The sequence below is a fragment of the Tamandua tetradactyla genome, chromosome 26 (genome assembly GCF_023851605.1).
Source record: "Tamandua tetradactyla isolate mTamTet1 chromosome 26, mTamTet1.pri, whole genome shotgun sequence".
Classification (NCBI taxonomy): Eukaryota; Metazoa; Chordata; class Mammalia; order Pilosa; family Myrmecophagidae; genus Tamandua; species Tamandua tetradactyla.
The window spans coordinates 31084619-31102578 of record NC_135352.1 but is presented as its reverse complement, the minus strand read 5'-3'; the positions used below and the strand labels follow the sequence as shown (position 1 = coordinate 31102578).

The following is a 17960-nucleotide window of genomic DNA, read 5'->3' as shown; positions in this document are numbered from 1 at the left end:
CCTTTGTTTGCGCAGTAGTCTGGGTCAAAACGAGGCCCTGGTTTGTTTGTTTTAGCTTATTTGGAACTTTGAAACGGCACTTAAAGCAGGGCATGAAAGTTCTTCTTGACTTCCATTTATTTAAGTAGGGAAACGTTCCTCTTTTCAACTTTCTTATTGCAGTCTCTACTTACCAGTACCAGCACCCCGTCCGTACATCATGAAAGCATCCAAAAAAGATCCAAGAGCTTTGTTATGAAAAAACTGGGGGTTTTTTTGTTGCTCCTATTTATTTTTATATCTTTTATATTTGTTAAAGCTTCATGAATCTGAGAATATGTTTTCGGGGGTAAATGTTGGCAGGACCTTTTGCTTTTGAGTTTGTCTCAGTAGATTTATTATGGGCTTTGCTTCACCTCCTGGATTCAGACATACTTGTTTGTTTGTTTTTTTGTCAAAAAAAAAAAGATATAGAACAACCCCTATCATCAGACAAATTTTGAGCATAGATTATGTCACAGGGAGGCATTTCTGACCGACCCCTTCTGGTTAAGACGCCAGCGCGCTCAAGCAAGCGTGGCCAGCAGTTAGCCTCCTGCGCCGGGAAAATTGTGTCTCAGCAGGTTCTATGTTGAATCCGGTGGAGGTGTGTGCTCATTGTTCCTTTGCTTGTGTGTTTGTTTTACACATGGATTGCCAGGGGAGTATCTTACGGACAGTACGCCCCATTGGAAGCTTATTTTTAAAGACTGAACAACTGCTTTTCTCATTTTTACAGTTTGTGATAGGATAGCACTTTGTCTGTATCTTCACCCAAAATCCATTGTAATTGTAATCCTTTGGTTGTCATGCTCCCGTGAATATGATGTATGAGTAATAAAATCATTTAGAAGCATTCCTGGCCCCACGGATGGCAGGTAGTCATATGAGTCTATAAAAGGGATTAAATCTTTACTGCTATTGGACTAAGTTATTTTCTTTCACTTGAAGAGAACATTCAATAATGTTCTTGGGATATTTCATTTTTTTAAATGTGTTGTTAACAATGGAGGAAAGGTATAGAATGTAAACAACAGATTTGGAAAAGAGCAAGATTCAAAAGATTAACTCTTGGTCAGAAAGAAAATGCAGAATCAAGAATTCAGTGAGATCTTTTTTCTTAAGAAGCTGCAATACTTTACAAAAATAAAAGAAAGAAAGCAATCCATACATTGTTTTGTACTTTGCTTACAGGAAGGGAAGTTTTTAAATGTCTATATTAAATATGTGCATCCAGCAAAATTGTAATAATGGGGATTAGCAACAAGGGCAGTAAAGCTGAAACACTATAGCAGTCGAGGTAAAATTTACAAGTATAAAATATTTACTACCTGGTGTGGGTGTAGAGGTGGATTGTTGCTTATTTATATATTGTATATGTAGAATTTATTTATAGTCTACTTTCTGCCAAAACCAATCTAAGGTAGATAAATTGTGATGCAACTGATTTATAAAATGGACTGTTGGTAATAAAACTATGGGGTACATGTACCACATGAAAATGTCCTTTCCTATTGTCCTCATTTTTCACGAAAAGGAGAGTTTGTAAAATCCAATACATTGGAATTGAATATGCTGTTTAATTTTGTCATATTCGAATAAAACAGCTGAAGTTTCAAAAATGAGTAATAGAAAATTGCAACTTCATTGACTCAGTCGTAATATCTGTCTTGGTTTCCTGGCTGCTAGAACAAGCACTATGCAGAGGGTTACCTTGCACGATGAGAATTTATTGCCTCATGGCTTTGAAGCCGCAAGTCCCAACCCCCCGCGTGGTGAAGGTGGTGCTGTCTCCCTGAAGACTGGGTGTCCTGGAGCTGGCTGCCTGCAGTCTGGAGCCTCGGCTTTTTTGGCACATGGCAACGCACGTGGCAGCCTCTCCTGGCATCTCTGTTCCCTTGACTCCCAGCTTCGGGTTGCCCCCTCAGGTCTCTCTCTCTGCAGCCTTCTCTGGGCTTCCTGAACTTCCAGCTTCTTCCCGCGGCTTTCTACGTGTCTGAATTTCATCCTGCCTTGAGAGGGCTCCAGAAATGGGATTAAAATCCATCCTGTATCAATTCAGCCCCACCTTAACTGAAGGAACCTCCCTCACCAAAAGTTCCTCTTTATGATGGGTTCACACCCACAGGACTGATAAAGGTTGAGAGCCTGTTTCTCTGGGTCCATAGTTCCAAGCCACTGCAGTATCCAAAATCCGCTCCACTCCTTATTTTGGATGAATATTCAGGTTGAAGGGAGTTGATGAATAGATTTAATCATCATTATTTCACAGAAAACACCTTTCAAATGCATCCAGTGCCATTTTGAGATATTGTAAAATGATACTTTTCAAAGTGTCAAATTTCTTGATACCTGAAGATTTGTTTTTATCCAAAATAATTCAAAGTTTGACTTGTTTGCATATTGTGTCCAAAGTTCAAATTCATTATTGCTGCTTCATGCACAATTGAAAGCATGGTAACCTACAGTCCTGAATTAGCAAATTGAGCTTATTAGCAGAAATACAGCAAGATTAAAAAAAATGTTCAATGAAATTGTATTTATATAATTTTTTAAAAATCAGGATTCAAATAATATTTTTTTGTCTCAATTGCTATTTTAATACCAACATTCTATCCTCAAGACAGGCAACAAACTTTAGTTTTTGAAACTTTAGAATTTATGAAAACATTAATTCTGGGACCCACCACCAATAAAATGAACAGGACTCTGAGAATTCAGCACAGGTGACATGTATGGCATTTATCCTGTGGCCAGTGCTATTAACCCTACTTCCTAAATTTCACCAGAATCCTCTTCATTTTCTTCATCACACAGGGATCTCTTCATTTTCACAGTTATGTTGACTCTGCTGTGACTATTGCAATAGTTCCCAGTGAGTCTATTGTGCTTTTCCAACCAGTTCCCCAAGCTATGGTCACAGTCATACTCTCAAAACACAAATATGACCATGACGACATCTCCTGCTTAAATCCTTTCGAAGGCTTTCCATTTCTTAGGATAAAAATTAAAATCCTTGATGTGACCTACCAAGCCTTCCATGGTTGGATCTTCTCTGTCCTCTCCCACCTCCTGCTGCTGCACCACCCAAGCCCATGCCTCCAAGCCCACAGTGGTCTTCTCTCATTTCTTCACCCTCACCATTCTCCCTCCCATCACAAGGTGCTCGTACATGCTTTCCTTCTGCTTCAAGGCTCTTCACTTCACGTCCCACTCTTGTTTTACGTTGGGCCCGACCCTATCAACTTCCAGATCTCTTTTGCAAGCACCACCTCCTCAAGATGCCATCCATGTGTCTCTCAGGGTAGGTCCCATCTCTCTGCTCTATGGTCTTCTCATTTCCCAAGGTTGTGCATATACAGCTATAGTTGGTGATCATTTTATTATCTGTCTCAGCTACATGAGAACAAAAAGGCTGTCTCTCTTTTTGCACTTCTTTATATCCCTGCTTTAGTTTGCTAAGGTTGCCGGAATGCAATATACCAGAAACAGAATGGCTTTTAAAGGAGGGAATTTATTAAGTTGCAAGCTTACAATTCGAAGGCTATAAAAATGTCCAAAGTAAGGCACCAAAGAGAGGTTGCCTTCATTCAAGAAAGGCTGATGCTGTCCAGAACCCCTCTGTTAGATGGGAAGGCAGGTGGCTGGCATCTGCTGGGGTCTTTGGCTTCTGGACACCTCTCTCAGCTTGGGAAAGCACATGGTGAGCTCAACTAGCTTTCCCTCCTGGCTTCTCATTTCATAAGAATTCCCCAGGCGTGTTTTCCTTCTGTATCTCTGAAGGTCTCTGGCTGTGTGGGCTCTCAAGCTTTTTGAAAAATGGTTCCCTGTTAAAGGACTCCAGTAAGCAACCCTACCTTGCTGTTAGAAGCAACCCTTCTAACAGTCGTAGTTCACCGGGTTTAAGGTCTGTTGTTGGGATTATGTATGAGTTGAACCCTAGGTCTTCATAGTGGGTGTACTCGTAGCTTCAGTACCATTGGTGTCCTATTGTTTTTACAGTTAATGGGTAGAGACATTACCCATTAATGGGTAGAGACACATCCCATGGAAACCACCTAATCAAAAGGTCCTACCCACAATTGGGTAGGTCACATCTCCATGGAGACAACTTAATCAAGAAGATCCCACCCAACAGTTTTGACAAGAATTAAAGAACATGGCTTTTCTGGGGTATACAACAGTTTCAAACTGGCACAGTCCCCAAAACCTAAAACAATACCTAAGCCATAGTAGGCACATAAGCTTATTTGCTGAACAAATTAAAAAAATAAATGAATGAATAAATTCTAGCACTTTTCAAAGGATCTAGTGTTTCAGTCATCTAGCTTTGCCTTCACATCATATAATGACCCCTTGAACAAATTTGGAAACTGTTTTTATAGAAGTCACCACTCTTAGATTTCTCCTAACCTGGTTTTGACAGTCGGCAGACCTCACGATATTTTTCTGTGTTAAAAAACCATGAACTATGTTTAATGGTACAATTATTTAAAAATGTATTTTTGTCAATTATAGCAGATGTACCATGTCATTGCAAGGTGTTAATAATAGAGTAGTATATGGGAATCCTGTATGTTAAGCATGATTTTTCTAGAAACCCACAATTTCTCTAATAATAGTTTTTAAATCTTTGTCAATTTAAAAAATAAACTGCTCTATGTCTCCTCCTCCTATGTGTTATGTCCTTTTAAAAATGTAATGACTCTTCATATTTACCCTAATGATATGACCAAAAAATGAGAATAGAATTCCCTACACCTACACTCTCATTCTGTTAAATTTAAATATCATATTATTTCCACCTCGAAGCTTCTTTAGAAAATATAAGTACAGTTTTAGATTCTTCTCTGGACTATTTTACCAAACCTTTATATCAGTTATATTTTCATACTAGGTACTTGTCTGGTATCAGTTGAATCGGGTTTAAGAATTTTTCTCTAGAAGTGAGCTGCCACCTCAAGAGCAAAGCAGCGATTTTCATTGAATGATGTTGTCTGTTTTCATTGGCATATTAAAATTTTCTTTGCATACATTTTCTTCCTATGGTGTTAAGCTAATCAATTTACACAGAAAGAACCGTGTCTTATTGTTTATGCTCACTGTGCTTTGTTTCAAACTAAAATTGAAACTTGGTGGGAAGCATAGCACGTATTCATTGTATGAAGACATTAAGATTTAAGAAAAATTTAATCACTCTAAAAGATAAAACCTAATGACAGTAAAAAAAAATTGTCATCACATTTTCTCCACTTTGCCTGAGTTTACATGAGCCTTTTCAATATAGTTTCTGTCCTGAGTCTTTTATTTCAGGATAGTCTATACTTATTGAGAAACTAGTTGGTTCTAGAAGAATAGGAACTAGTTTTATTTTGAATCTGATAGATCTTATAACCCATGGACAAGCATCCATTTAAAATTTCCTGTTATTAGTTAAGATTCTATTTCTGGTGTTAGGAGCAATGATTTGAGCTGAGTAGGACAAAATTATTTTGGCTTAGTTTATAAATATAAATTATAATTATAATTTAAAATTTTTAATTATTTTAAATCCTAGGTAGCAGGCTCCTAAATGCTTTATAAATATTAACTTATTTCACCCTTATAACAAGCCCATGGAAAGGTATCATTATTTTCCCCATTTGTAAAGGGGAAGTAATTATGGCCTTGTGTGATTAAGAATCTTGCTCAAGATTATGCAAAAATGGCAGTTACTTGACAAACTAGGATTCATTAGCTGGCAGGTTGGTTTCAGAACCTTCACTTTAAGCATCTTACAAACAGGAGTTGGACAAATGGCACCGGAGTTCTATTTTCATTGGCATTTTGAGGTTTCAGGCCACGTGCTTGTTCAGAGCTGCAGTCCCTGAGCCCAGCCGGACACTTCACTGAGTGCTCTAGTACGGCCACATTTCAAAAACTACACGGGGAAAGAGCTGCACAGACGTGAATCAAACACCAATGCAGGGCTATAAACATCTTGAATATCTATAAGAAACTAAAATATACAATTTAAAAGAAGAAATTCAAATCCAGCTCCCTGGAACACTCAGCAAAAGTCTGGGTTTTCAGGAAGGATTTCAGGTCCTCTGCACTGCAGAGTTGCCACTGCTCCTTATTTAGCTGCTCACTTTTCTTTCCAAAGCACAGCGGCTCTAACACGAGCATGCCTTTTTTTTTCGGTTAAAAGATGACTTTATTTTTGTTCGTTCAGTCAAGGACTCCTGATCCATGAAAAGATGACCACATGCCAGAACTGAATCACTTTTCCCCACTCAAGAAACCGTTTCCAATTTCAGGAGGCTTCGTCTGTCCTCCACCACCCTCTCCCCTCTTGATATTCTGCAGAAAACTCCCTTCATTCCTGTTCATGTATAGTAGCTATTCTCTGTGCAGCAGCAGCTCTGTTGCAAAACCACATTCTTAGATACACAGTCTGTAAGGAGTACAGAGGTTTTTAAATGAAAATATTTAGGATGTAAGTAGAGAGTACCCTAAGTCAGGGACCCACTTATGAAACACTTATATGAACTAATGTGTGAAATAAGACAAACGTGAGTAATGATGTAACACACATATATTGATACATACACACACTATACCCATACATATAGAGAGAGAGAGTTAGACTGAGATAGGTAAGTGTTACTAATACGATTAAGGAGAAAGAAGTACCAGGAGAAACCATATCCCCTCCAAAAATTCGTGATTTAAGAGCCACTTTCCATTCCTATTTGGTGCCTGGCACATTGCCTAGAAGAGAGAAAGCATTCAGTAAATATCTCTTAAAGAAATGAATAAATGAAGAAAAACAGGAAAGAAGGGAGAGGAGAGGAAAGAAGAAAAGGGAAGAGGGAGGAAGGAAGGGAAGGGAGGGAGGGAAGGAAAGTGTTGGTCAATCAACTGAAATATCCAGTCCAATCTCCAAAGTTATTGATTTCTCCATTTCTTTGATACCTCCTTAACTTTCTGAATTGTTGATTAACAAATCCCCAACCCTGAGTTGGCTTCAACTTTTATACTCTCAGTTTGTAGATTTCCCTGGGAAAATCATAAAAATGTCTCCACTAGGTCTGTGGTAAACCTATCCTATTCAAACTCACTGTCTTCCTTCTTGGCCTGTTGTCTATTTATTTTTTTTACACCAAATCATATTCTGTAGTGCAGCCTTACCAGGGCTTTTTCATATTTCTCAATTCTCAAGTCACTAATTCCATCCATTTCCTTTTTAACAAATGACTTTCTCCTTCATGCCTCAAAGAAAATGACTTCTCTCCTCCTTTATAAGCCAAACTTCTCACCCACCCTTGATCTTAATTACACCAGCCCTCCACACCCCTTTTTCCAACATCTGCAGCCTTTCTCTCGTCACTGCCCACGCACTCATTTTATCAGCATGCTCGGGACAGCTTATCCCTAAGCAGCCAAAACCAAAATCATTATCAAAAACATTTCTTTCCACTCTGCTACTCTTCTTATCGTGATCTAATTTTCTTCCTCTTGTTAGTTGACCAAATTATCCTGTTCTGACCAAACTATGTCCCAAAAGTCAGTGGTCGCCAAAGCCAAATCCTATGATTAATTTTTAAACGTTTTCAGGACTAAAAGTGATGTAAACAGCTGATCAGATTACTTTGGATTTATATCTTTTGTTGTTTTATTCTAGATTTCCTGCTCTTCTAAGACAAAGTGACTTCAACTTTCTATACAAACAAGAGAACTAAGTACCTCTTAAAGAAGAAGAGAAGGTAAGTCCCAGGGACTAAAATGTTTCCAGACTTGCCAAATGAGATAAAAAGACTTCTTAAAACATAGAGATTGTTTATCCTGAAAAAAATAAGCTGCTTGCTCTAAGCTACAGTTTACTCTGTAGCCCATTACTTGTGCTGTTAACCGTCATGAATTAGCTGTAGATAAATGAGTCCTAAAAGTATAATCAGTCTGATTTTTTGTATCTCTGATGGTATGAAAACAATGCATTTCTACAGTCTTTCTTTCCTGCAAAATGAGAAGCATGTAGCACTTCTAAAAGAAACTCTCTGCGCTTTAAGTAGAGAGAATTTTCTATTAGACTAGAGTATACCAAACACAATGGATGGTAGAATGTGTGTTTCCCCTACTTTGGAAGTGATTTGTTTGGGAGCTCTCTTGTTCTCAGGAAGTCTTAATCCTTTCTGAGCAGCACTTACATGGCAACCTTAGGGAATTAAACTTGTACCTGGTTACTTTTTCTCTCTCTTTGATATAGCTCAGTGCGTTTTCTCAATGGGAACCATGTTCTGGTAATTTAAAGCTTTTGAACCTTGTGAACAGATTCATTTAAAGCCATATTCTGAGCAATTTCCACAAAATGGAAAGTGTCTTCTACCAGGAAACTACAAAAGAATTTACAACAAAAAACCTGATAAGTGTCCGCTCAGGTTGTATATACAGTAATATGCCTAGAAGACCGAGTTTTCTAGAGTAAATCATTCAAAAAGTGCCTGGCTCTTTGGGCTTAATGAGTTGAGCTCTTGTGTTTCCTTGCCTCCTGCTAACTGGCAGTTTGTTTCTTCTACTACAAAATTCAGTAAAAATTTCTGATGGAGGAAAAGTCTTTGTAACTTATGAAACAGAAGTATATAGGAATGATAGCATTTTACATCAGAAAAAAATGAGTTGCTTGGGCATATTTCTTTTTGGTGCTATTCATTCAAAGACAACAAGTATGCTTTTTTAAGATTAAAAATAATAATTGGAGAAGTTTAGAGGATGTGACTTCATCTTGAGTATTTGTCAAAAGCTGTGGGTTTTTATTGATATTATTGTATACTCAGGTTACTATATTTGTATTAATTTTATATCCAAAACAAGAGATCTTTTCTTTTATTTCCCCATATTAAAAGTGGCATAAATTCAGCTCTTGCAGAAAATATTTTTGTGCTTTTCAGCTTACAGAAGGGTGAAAATAAGATAGAAAGTTTTTTTTTTTTAAGTATAAAATTGTGGTTTAATCATTACATAAAATAGCAGAACTGCTGTTGTTTTCTTTTAATATCCTTCTCAGGCACTGTTTTTTTCTTTTCCCTTAAGGACGGCTTAGAGAAAAGCAATGAGAGTCCTTTAATAACTGTTCTTGTGTGTACACGCACACTTTCTTACTACTCAGTGAGTAATTAATCAAAACTAAAGTAAAGCTCCAGAATGAATGGCTGCACTCTGTGCCATCTCCTCCATGCAGGGTTTCTCTCTTCCCTCGATCTCAGTTTAGGTAATGGTGAAATTTTTCTATTAAGATAAATCAGTTAATACAAGTAGGTTTTAATAATTTACCATTGCATATTTCCTCGGTAACTGTTCTTTAATCCCTCAATAAAAATGTTAGACTCATGTTTTGCATACAGGATATAGAAACAAGACCTGAGAAATGTACATGCAATATACATAGACTGGATTGGAAGTGATTCATCTAAATTGCTTTGCTGGTATTTTCCTCAAATCTTCCTTCTGACTTTCTTTACCATTCCAATGAGAATCATAGCTAAGACACACTCTGGGAAAAACGTGTCTGTATAGTTCATATAACGGACTTCAGACAAATTACATTTTTGGATAAATTATCATTGAAGTAATCAGGGAATTAGGTGCACAGCTCCTTTAATTACTAATGAGAACCACACACCTGATTTTAGGCTCTCTAAAATGAAATCACCCATGTGTTTTCTTCTATAAAAATATAGCTCAATATTCAGCGCAGAAGTAATCTAAAGGCTTTGGTTCTCTAAAGCCCATTGTTGAGGAGATTCCTTCAGGTCTCCAGCATTTCACCTTAGAAAAAACACTTTCTATGAATGCCACTATAATAAAACATAGCAACCTCCCCTTATCTTTTAAGTGCCCTCATTGCAAAGCCTTCCCTTGTCAATTCAGGAAAAGCACTCTTCTCTACCAGGAGGTTCTCTAGGACAAGCATTTAGTCTTTAATAGCTAATATATGAACTTGAATGTTTTAGTGCTCCTCTGAGATCCACTTTGAGTGATAACTTTTCATACATGATAGTGTCTGCTGTGTAGCTAGGCTACTGCCTTAAATGCACACCTATAAGCATATATTTTGATAGAAAACAAAAGTTATCATATGCATACCCCCAAATTGTCAATCAAACGAGACAACTACACATTTTCTAATCTAGGAAAAGAGTAAAAAGAAAAGAAGGAAGGAAGGGAGGGAGAGAAACAAAGGAAAAGGAAGGAAAAGAAAAATAAAAAACATACAAAGAAATAGAAAACCAAACAAAAACACTCTAAAAGAATCTCTCTGAAGTGTAGAAAGATTTTGAGAGTTTTCCTGGTTTGATTTGAACCAGATATAACAATATGCTTTTAATCGAAGCTAATGTTATTTTTAGTGTGATTGTAAATGCTGTTTGTATTTCTGAAGTTTACCCAGATATTTCACCTAATCAGTACTCAGAAATACTTCCTAGTTTCCTGTGAAACTACCAAATGATGTTTCACAAAAATGGCACCTAAAAGTAAATATCACATGATTTCCATGACACAGAACCTGCTTTGGTTATAAGAGTCGATGGGAAGAATGGAAAACATGTAAAATATTAGATGGTCTGTTTCAGAAGTGCAGAGAAGGAATAACATAAATATTTGAAATCCACAGATAAGTCAAGGCTATTGCTTTTAGTCAGTAAGCTCTGCCCTTTACCAGGCTTTTATAAAATTGCAAACTTCTTTGCAAAGCCTTTGACTTGAATACAATTTTTCTTATTTTTTTCTTGCTGCATCAACAGTAACTAAAAGAAAAGGGGAAGCAAGGAACCCACATAACACTCAAACTGAGTAGTCCCTCTTTGCCACTACTTGGGATTGAAAGCGGGATTGAAAGCTGATTGTATCACTATTTGGCGGATAATCAAAGAAATGGATGAGATGAAAGAAACAGCATAAATTAACAATGTCAAAAAATGAAGTAAGGCACTCTGATGATCATAAGTAGCTCTATGTTTGTTGTCTCACAGAACAAAAATCAGAGTGGCTGACTACAAATTTTACTTTTCATCTGGATGGTTGGGTATTTTGCAGATACAGCATCTGATGCAAGGGAAAAGTTAAGAGTTTTAAATCGGTGCCATCTTGTAATTTCTCTTACTACACCCCTTCCTCCTGAATGAACAGAGTTATCTCTGAGCCTGGACCTTCAGCCACGTGGGCTGGTGCTTCCGGGTGTGGCCTGAGACAAGGAAGGGCAGTGCTGGGGCTTGAAAACTGTCAGGCTGATTTCAGGGAGGCTTGGGATGCCTGTGCCAAGGGAGTAATCAAGCCAATTCAATGCTCTGATTGTTAATATTTGCATCTGAATTTAGAGGAGGGGATTTCTAAGTGTAACGGTCATGTCTGTTCTGTGTCTATAGCCAAAGTGGTACTTTGCCTCAATTAAAAAAAAAAACTATAGATTTGTATATCATATTAAAAATATAAAGCATTGCCCTCATAGACTTAAAGTCTCTAGAATTTCAAGGTCCTTAAAATCGACAGCGTAATTAGTCTCAGACCAAGTTAGGGAAAGTGCTATGGCAGACCTCTCTGCACAGGTGCACGGGGCTTGGCCGTGCATCCCCTTCCAGCCAGATGGGCACAGATGGAAAGTGGGGGCTTGGAGAACACCCTGCAGTGGCGGTGCCTGTGCTGAGACTTCCTGCACCCCCAGTACCCTCTGAACCGAAGCCTGGCCCCAAGAGCTAAGGCCGATTGGAATAAAGGGGTGTCCTCAAAACCTCACCTTCCCGGCCTGAGAACAAGCACTCGCTTCACAACCTGGGGCTCAAGTCATCGCTGACCCATGGAGAGTTACCCTTTCCAATGCCACCCACAGGGAGCAGTTGGGAGAGGGGCAAAGCAAGATGTTCGAGGGCAGGGGAACAAGGCCTTCTGTTAATTAATGCAAAAACCGGAGAAAGTATTTCCTGAGGGATAATATGGAGAGGTTTTTTGTTTGTTTGTTTTTCTTTTTTTTTTAATATATGGGACATTTTTGGCTTCAGTTTTCAAATCAGTAAAAAAATTATATAAATGCAACTCTACATGGGATGCAGTTTGTTGTAATGAAGAGAGCATGGGCTTTAGAACTCGGTGACCTAGTTTCCGATTCTTATTCTATTGTTTTCTAACTCTGAAATCTTGGCAATGTTAATTAATCGCTCCACAGCTCGTTTTCCTAATTTTTAAAATGGGGATAGTAATATCTCCCTACCTGTATTTTATGAAGACAAATTTGATTAATATATATATCAAGACACATGTGGAAATAATGCTCAGTAAATTGAAGCTATTATTACTGATTGGGGTAATTATTTCATAAGAACACCATGTTCTCTAACAGGTTTCTGTTTTTCACTTCCTTTCCTAAGAACCAGGAGTTGATGCAGATATTTGCAATGTTTTTATATGTTAACATGTTTTACTGACTGAGAGGGGAGGAAGTTCTAAATCAGGTGAGTGGAAAAAGAATGGAAATAGGCAATGCCGAGAAGTTTTTAAATGGAGCAGCCGCAATTCAGGCTTCTAAAATTCTACCTCTCTGATCACACTGCAGTGAGATTTAGGGAGTTGCAATGAATGTTGAAAAGTTTTACCTCCAGGAAATGTAGGCAACAGCCAGTGTTCTCTCAAAGTTACGTTTCTGATTATGTTCTGAATAGAAAGCTCTGCTTTATGGAAGATACCAGAAATAAATAAGCTTAATAAATAGGGAGTGGAAAGCAGAAAAGCTCAGCTGCCATCTCAGGTTTCAGAGAACTCCACAACGGAAAGGGCCATGATCATTTTGTTTGTCGGTTTATCCCTGAAACTTGCACAATACATATTGAGTACACAGTAAAAGCTCCATAAATAAGTATTTGTTGAATGAATGAATAAATGGACCCTTTTTCTAGGAAGTAATAAAGTCATCTCTGATCTAGGAGCTCAGAGATGGCTTCTGTGGTAGTTAGATTCAGTTGTCAACTTGGCCAGGTGAAGGCACCTAGTTCTGTTGCTGTGGACATGAGCCAATGGTACGTGAACCTCACCTGTTGCTGATTACATCTGCAGTCGGCTAGGAGGCGTGCCTGCTGTAATGAATGATGTTTGACTTAATTGGCTGGTGCTTAAATGAGAGAGTTCAACATAGCACAGCCCAAGCAGCTCAGCATACCTCATCTCAGCACTCAGCACTCAGCCCAGGCTCTTTGGAGATACAGAAAGGAATCACCCCGGGGAAAGTTATTGGAACCCAGAGGCCTGGAGAGAAAGCCAGCAGAGATCACCCTGTTCCCTCCCATGTAAGACAGAATCTCAGTGGAAAGTTAGCTGCCTTACCTCTGAAGAATAAACGAAATAAATCCCCTTTTATTAAAAGTCAATCCATCTCTGGTGTGTTGCATTCCGGCAGCTAGCAAACTAGAACAGTTTCTGATAACCAAGACTGATACTCTTCACCTCCGCACAGGGCAGGGAAGCAACAACTCAGAGTCTTCTGTCCTTCCCTCTTTTGGATTTTGATATCGTATTGGTGCCTCGTCTAACCACATCCAGCCACCACCTCCTCACTGCCCACCCCCGCATCTGCTGTATGTATTTCCAGACCAAACCTGATTAGAAGGAAGGGACTTTGAGATCTTTTTTACTGAAATCTTGCGTGGTTGTGAAGTTTTTTGTGAAGCAGTTTCCCCATAGCTGATTTCTTTCTTGCTTCATGAGTCTGACCAGATAAAAAATGTCCTAGCAAATGAGCCCAGCAGTGGCCCCAAGGAATAGTTTATGGGAGGTGGTGGTTGCTACCCAGGAACCACTTAAATGAACTGCTTCACGTTCCCCTCATATTTCACCAATTGTCTGTCATATAGAAATTCATTTAATCATTTTCAATGTTGTATGCCAAAAGTAAATTTTCATAAGCCACCCACCATTTTAGCAAAATTCCTTCTTGTACAAACCTAGATATGCCAGAGTTCAAATGATGGTGGGTACAAAGTCATGATAAAATATGTTTAACCAGAAAGGCATTGCTATTTAATAGCTGGTTATTTTTAAATTAATGAAATTACAGGTATAGACTTAAAGGTATAGGTGAATATCAAAGTAAAATATTGATTTCACAGAATTCTACCTGTTTCTATTCCTTTTTCTCTCTTTTCTCATGCTCCTGAGATTATTTACTTGCTCACAGATTTTGTGATGTTCGCTTCATTCAGGTACATTGATATCACCAGATAAACCTCCTCCCTGTTAACTTGTAAAGTCTAGGTACGAATAATAGTGAAAAATTATCCCACTGCAGAAAATCTGTAGAAGAGTGAGATGTGAATGTATTCAATTTGTGAACATAATAAAACACAGTTGGATTAACAAAGGTAACTTCAACTGAATAGCATGGTCAGGGTAAAAGATATTTTTCATACCTTTATAAAGGAAATTTCTTTCTTTTACACATATACCATTCAAATGCCAAAAAAAAAACAAAAAACCCTCGACACTGTTTATCGAAAAAAATTTCATCACAGCCAATCACAGTTTTCCAACAATACAGCAACCTCTCTCTCTAAAAGGGGAGCAGATGATGCTTTTGAAAACACTGGCTGCGTATTGTAACACATTTATTTAAAAATAATGTTTCTATTATTCTCAAACACTTAAAGTAAAACCTCATTGTCAATTGTGTTATCAGCATGAATGGCAAGTTGTTTTCATGCAAGAAGTTCAAAACCTGCTCTGATGTGGTCAATTAAGGAAGCTTTATGTAACTCCTTCCGACCAACTGTAGGTTCTTTTGCTGTGATTTTTTTTTTTTTATAGTTGGCTGACCTAAATAGCATGGGGGGTCAGGCATTAGTTGGTACTTCTCAGAGTTCCTCAAGGAGAGTTTCTACAGTGGGGGGCAGGCAATTTGTGGGCTCACATTTGTTGTGTCTATTTATATGTCCAGCTATAGATCTGCCTATTATCCTTTCTCCCTGTTCAATTACTTGCCATTGACACACTTCACGAACAGAAGTTCTTTGGTGTAAGCAGGATCTTAGGGTGCATCTACACAAGTGCTGTGTGCCTTTATCTGGAGAATGATGTGTGCAAAGAAAACCGTGGCTCAGTACTCCCTCCCCTGTATCAGATTTTGACCTCAAGACCTACCTTCCTGTGCTGTGTAGCCAGTTTGAAGAGTTCCTTTCCTCCGTCCTAGAAAGGGACAGTGGGAGGTGCGTGGGGAAAGCAGTTCGGCTCTTCTTCTCTTCAGAGTGGTCAGCAATCTAGTGTCGCGGGTATCGCCTCCTGCATCCTCTACTCCCATTTCAAACACCCCCCATTAGAGTCAGTTGGGCAGTTCAGAAGGCAAAGCACTCATGTATGGTGTCTCTTGCTCATATAAGACGTATTCCTGCTCTTGATAAATTTTTAAGATCGTAATTACATTAAATGCCAAATTACAAAATCAAGGTCAAGTGGTACTCCAAAAAAGATCTGATGACTATTTAAGACGAAAGGGGAAACCTAAGAAGGATGTGTGTGCTAGTGATGGCTCACTGCATCCCGGACAGTTTAGATGGTGACTCTTTAATGTATGTGAGATCTGTGATAATAGGTAAGTATTTTGGGGGCAGGATCATGTATAGATTTTTGAACAATAAAGAACTTGGGGTTGGTGCTTCAGGCAGAAAAAAAGAGTTAAAACTCAGAGGCTGAAAACTGCAGCTTTTTCAGATGGCTTACATTTGAGAAAAATGGCTTACAGGAGAAATTGAGTCCTTAAAGTCAGGGGCACATCCTTAAAAATGTATTTATTTAAGTTTGCATGGCATTGTGCTAGGACCCTGGAGGGAATAAAAAAAGAAACAAACATGTATCTGTCCTGCAAAGAGTTCTTAATTTTTTAAGGGAATAAGTCATTAGCAAAATGCATCAAATAAAGTGGTTCATGGTACTTCAGAGCAGTAAGAATTAAGAAGAGGAAGGAGATTTGTACAGAGGTTTGGTCACAGTGATGGTCATAGGGTCTCCAGAGATCCCCTGCAGCCACTAGAGTTTACAGTGGCAGATAGAAGGACGTCACACACCCACAGCCTGGTGAGCCTTTAGCCCGTGTCTGCTCTTATTTTGTCTGCTATTCCAGTTAATATGGTAGAAAGAGGCTGTTTACAAGACTCATTGACCAGAGCTAAAAGCAAATGAAGCAAAAAAGAAAAAGAAAAAAATAAATAACAAAAATAAAAGCAAATGAACATTTTCCTTTTCTTAAAAAAGCATCATTTATTTATTTAACAAATATCTCCTAATCACTTGCTTGTTAGGAATAAATGTAATATTATCTGGTAAAATAATTTATGGTGATAGTAAAAGCCACCCTGTCCAACACAATTAGTTACTCAAGATTTAAAGAGTTAAAACATACTAAAGAAAAAAAAAATTTATTCACTCTGTGCTTTCCTGCTCTCCCCAGCAGAGGGCACTCTTTGGCCAGCAGTTCCCCACAGTCCTAAAGGGGTCCTGTGCCTTTAATTCTCAACTGACTCCACCCCTTCTGGGGGCCTGGTTGAAACCCTGGCTCTGGCCTCTTATTGCTGGGGCCGACTGGAACTGTTGATCAGGTCCCGGACCCTGTGATCTGAATTCTTGAATCAACCTCAGCAAACTACCCTGGGCCATGCCCCTGCCCCCTCCTCTTTCTTAGGGAAGAGCTGCCTTTCAGCAAACCTTACTTCCCACCATCCCCTAACCCTGAGAAGTTTCTTTGTCTCTAGATCAGCCCCATTTCCACCCCTGCCTGGGACTGGATTGAAACAGAAGCTTCTGGCTGCTTTCTGTGCTGGGTGAGTTGAAAGTGTAGCTGTTCTTGGAGCGGGAACCCAGCATTCAGGATTCACTAATCAAAAGGGCAATGGGCACCCAGCCCTGCCCTCCACCCCCACCCCATTCCCATTGGGGGAAAGAGGGCTTCTGTGTCCAGCCAGGGTGGGGCTCCCAAGGCAGTCTGTCACACCTGGGCGGGGGTGGGGTGGGGGGTGCTGGGTACTAGCCTCCACAGCATGGCGGGATCTACTCACACATCTGCACCACAGTTTATCCGTCTCTTCCTTCCACTCTTCTCTGGATGATGTATGATATTCTTCTGGTCTTCGGAGCACCCACACACAGTTGTTTCAGACAGTTCCTGGCTGTGTACTAGCTGCCCTATAGGACAGAATAAATCCTAGAGTTCCCTACTCCCTCATCTTGAAAACCATTCTCCAAGAATTAAAATATTTTAAGTAATTAAGATAATTAGTAAAATGCACTAAAGTTTCACTTAAAGTGCTTAGATCAGTGTTCTCAGCCAGGGGGAATTGTGCCCATCAGTCTTCATTTAGCAACATCAAGAGACATTTTGGTTGGGTACAACCAGAGAGAGGGATGCTCCTGGCATCCAGTGGGTAGAGGCCAAGAGTGCTACTAAACATGTGCACTGCACAAGATGGCTTCCCACAACAAAGAATTTTGGGGCACAGATGGTCAAGGGTACCAACGTTGAGAAATCTTGGCTTTGCTTTATATTCTTCCTTAAGACACTGTTCCAATTTACTAGCTGCTGGAATACAATATACCAGAAATGGAACAGCTTTTAAAAGAGGGAATTTATTAAGTTGCACGTTTACAGTCCTAAGGCTGTGAAAGTGCCCCAATTAAGGCAAAGCTATGGAAATGTCCAATCTAAGGTATCCAGGAAAAGATACCTTGGTTCAAAGAAAGCCGGTCACATTCAGGGTTTGTCTCTCAACTGGAAAGACGTGACAAACATGGCCACATCTGCTAGCTTTCTCTCCAGGCTTCTTGTTTCATGAAGCTCCCCTGGGGGCGCTTTCCTTCTTCATCTCCTAAAGTCGCTACCTACATGAGCTCTCGTGGTTCTTGTGGCTCTCTGTTCTCATGGATCTCACCGCTCA

General features: G+C 39.1%; 1 protein-coding gene across 7 annotated transcripts in view; it reads left to right on the top strand.

The window, feature by feature from the left end:
• Nucleotides 1-17960, top strand: part of TENM3 (teneurin transmembrane protein 3) — a 1405686-nt gene that overhangs the window by 616654 nt on the left and 771072 nt on the right. For all 7 annotated transcript variants that reach the window (XM_077144566.1, XM_077144565.1, XM_077144570.1 and 4 more), the window contains one exon: nucleotides 7685-7766. The gene's annotated coding sequence lies outside the window, so the exon portion shown is untranslated. The remainder of the gene's footprint in view (nucleotides 1-7684; nucleotides 7767-17960) is intronic.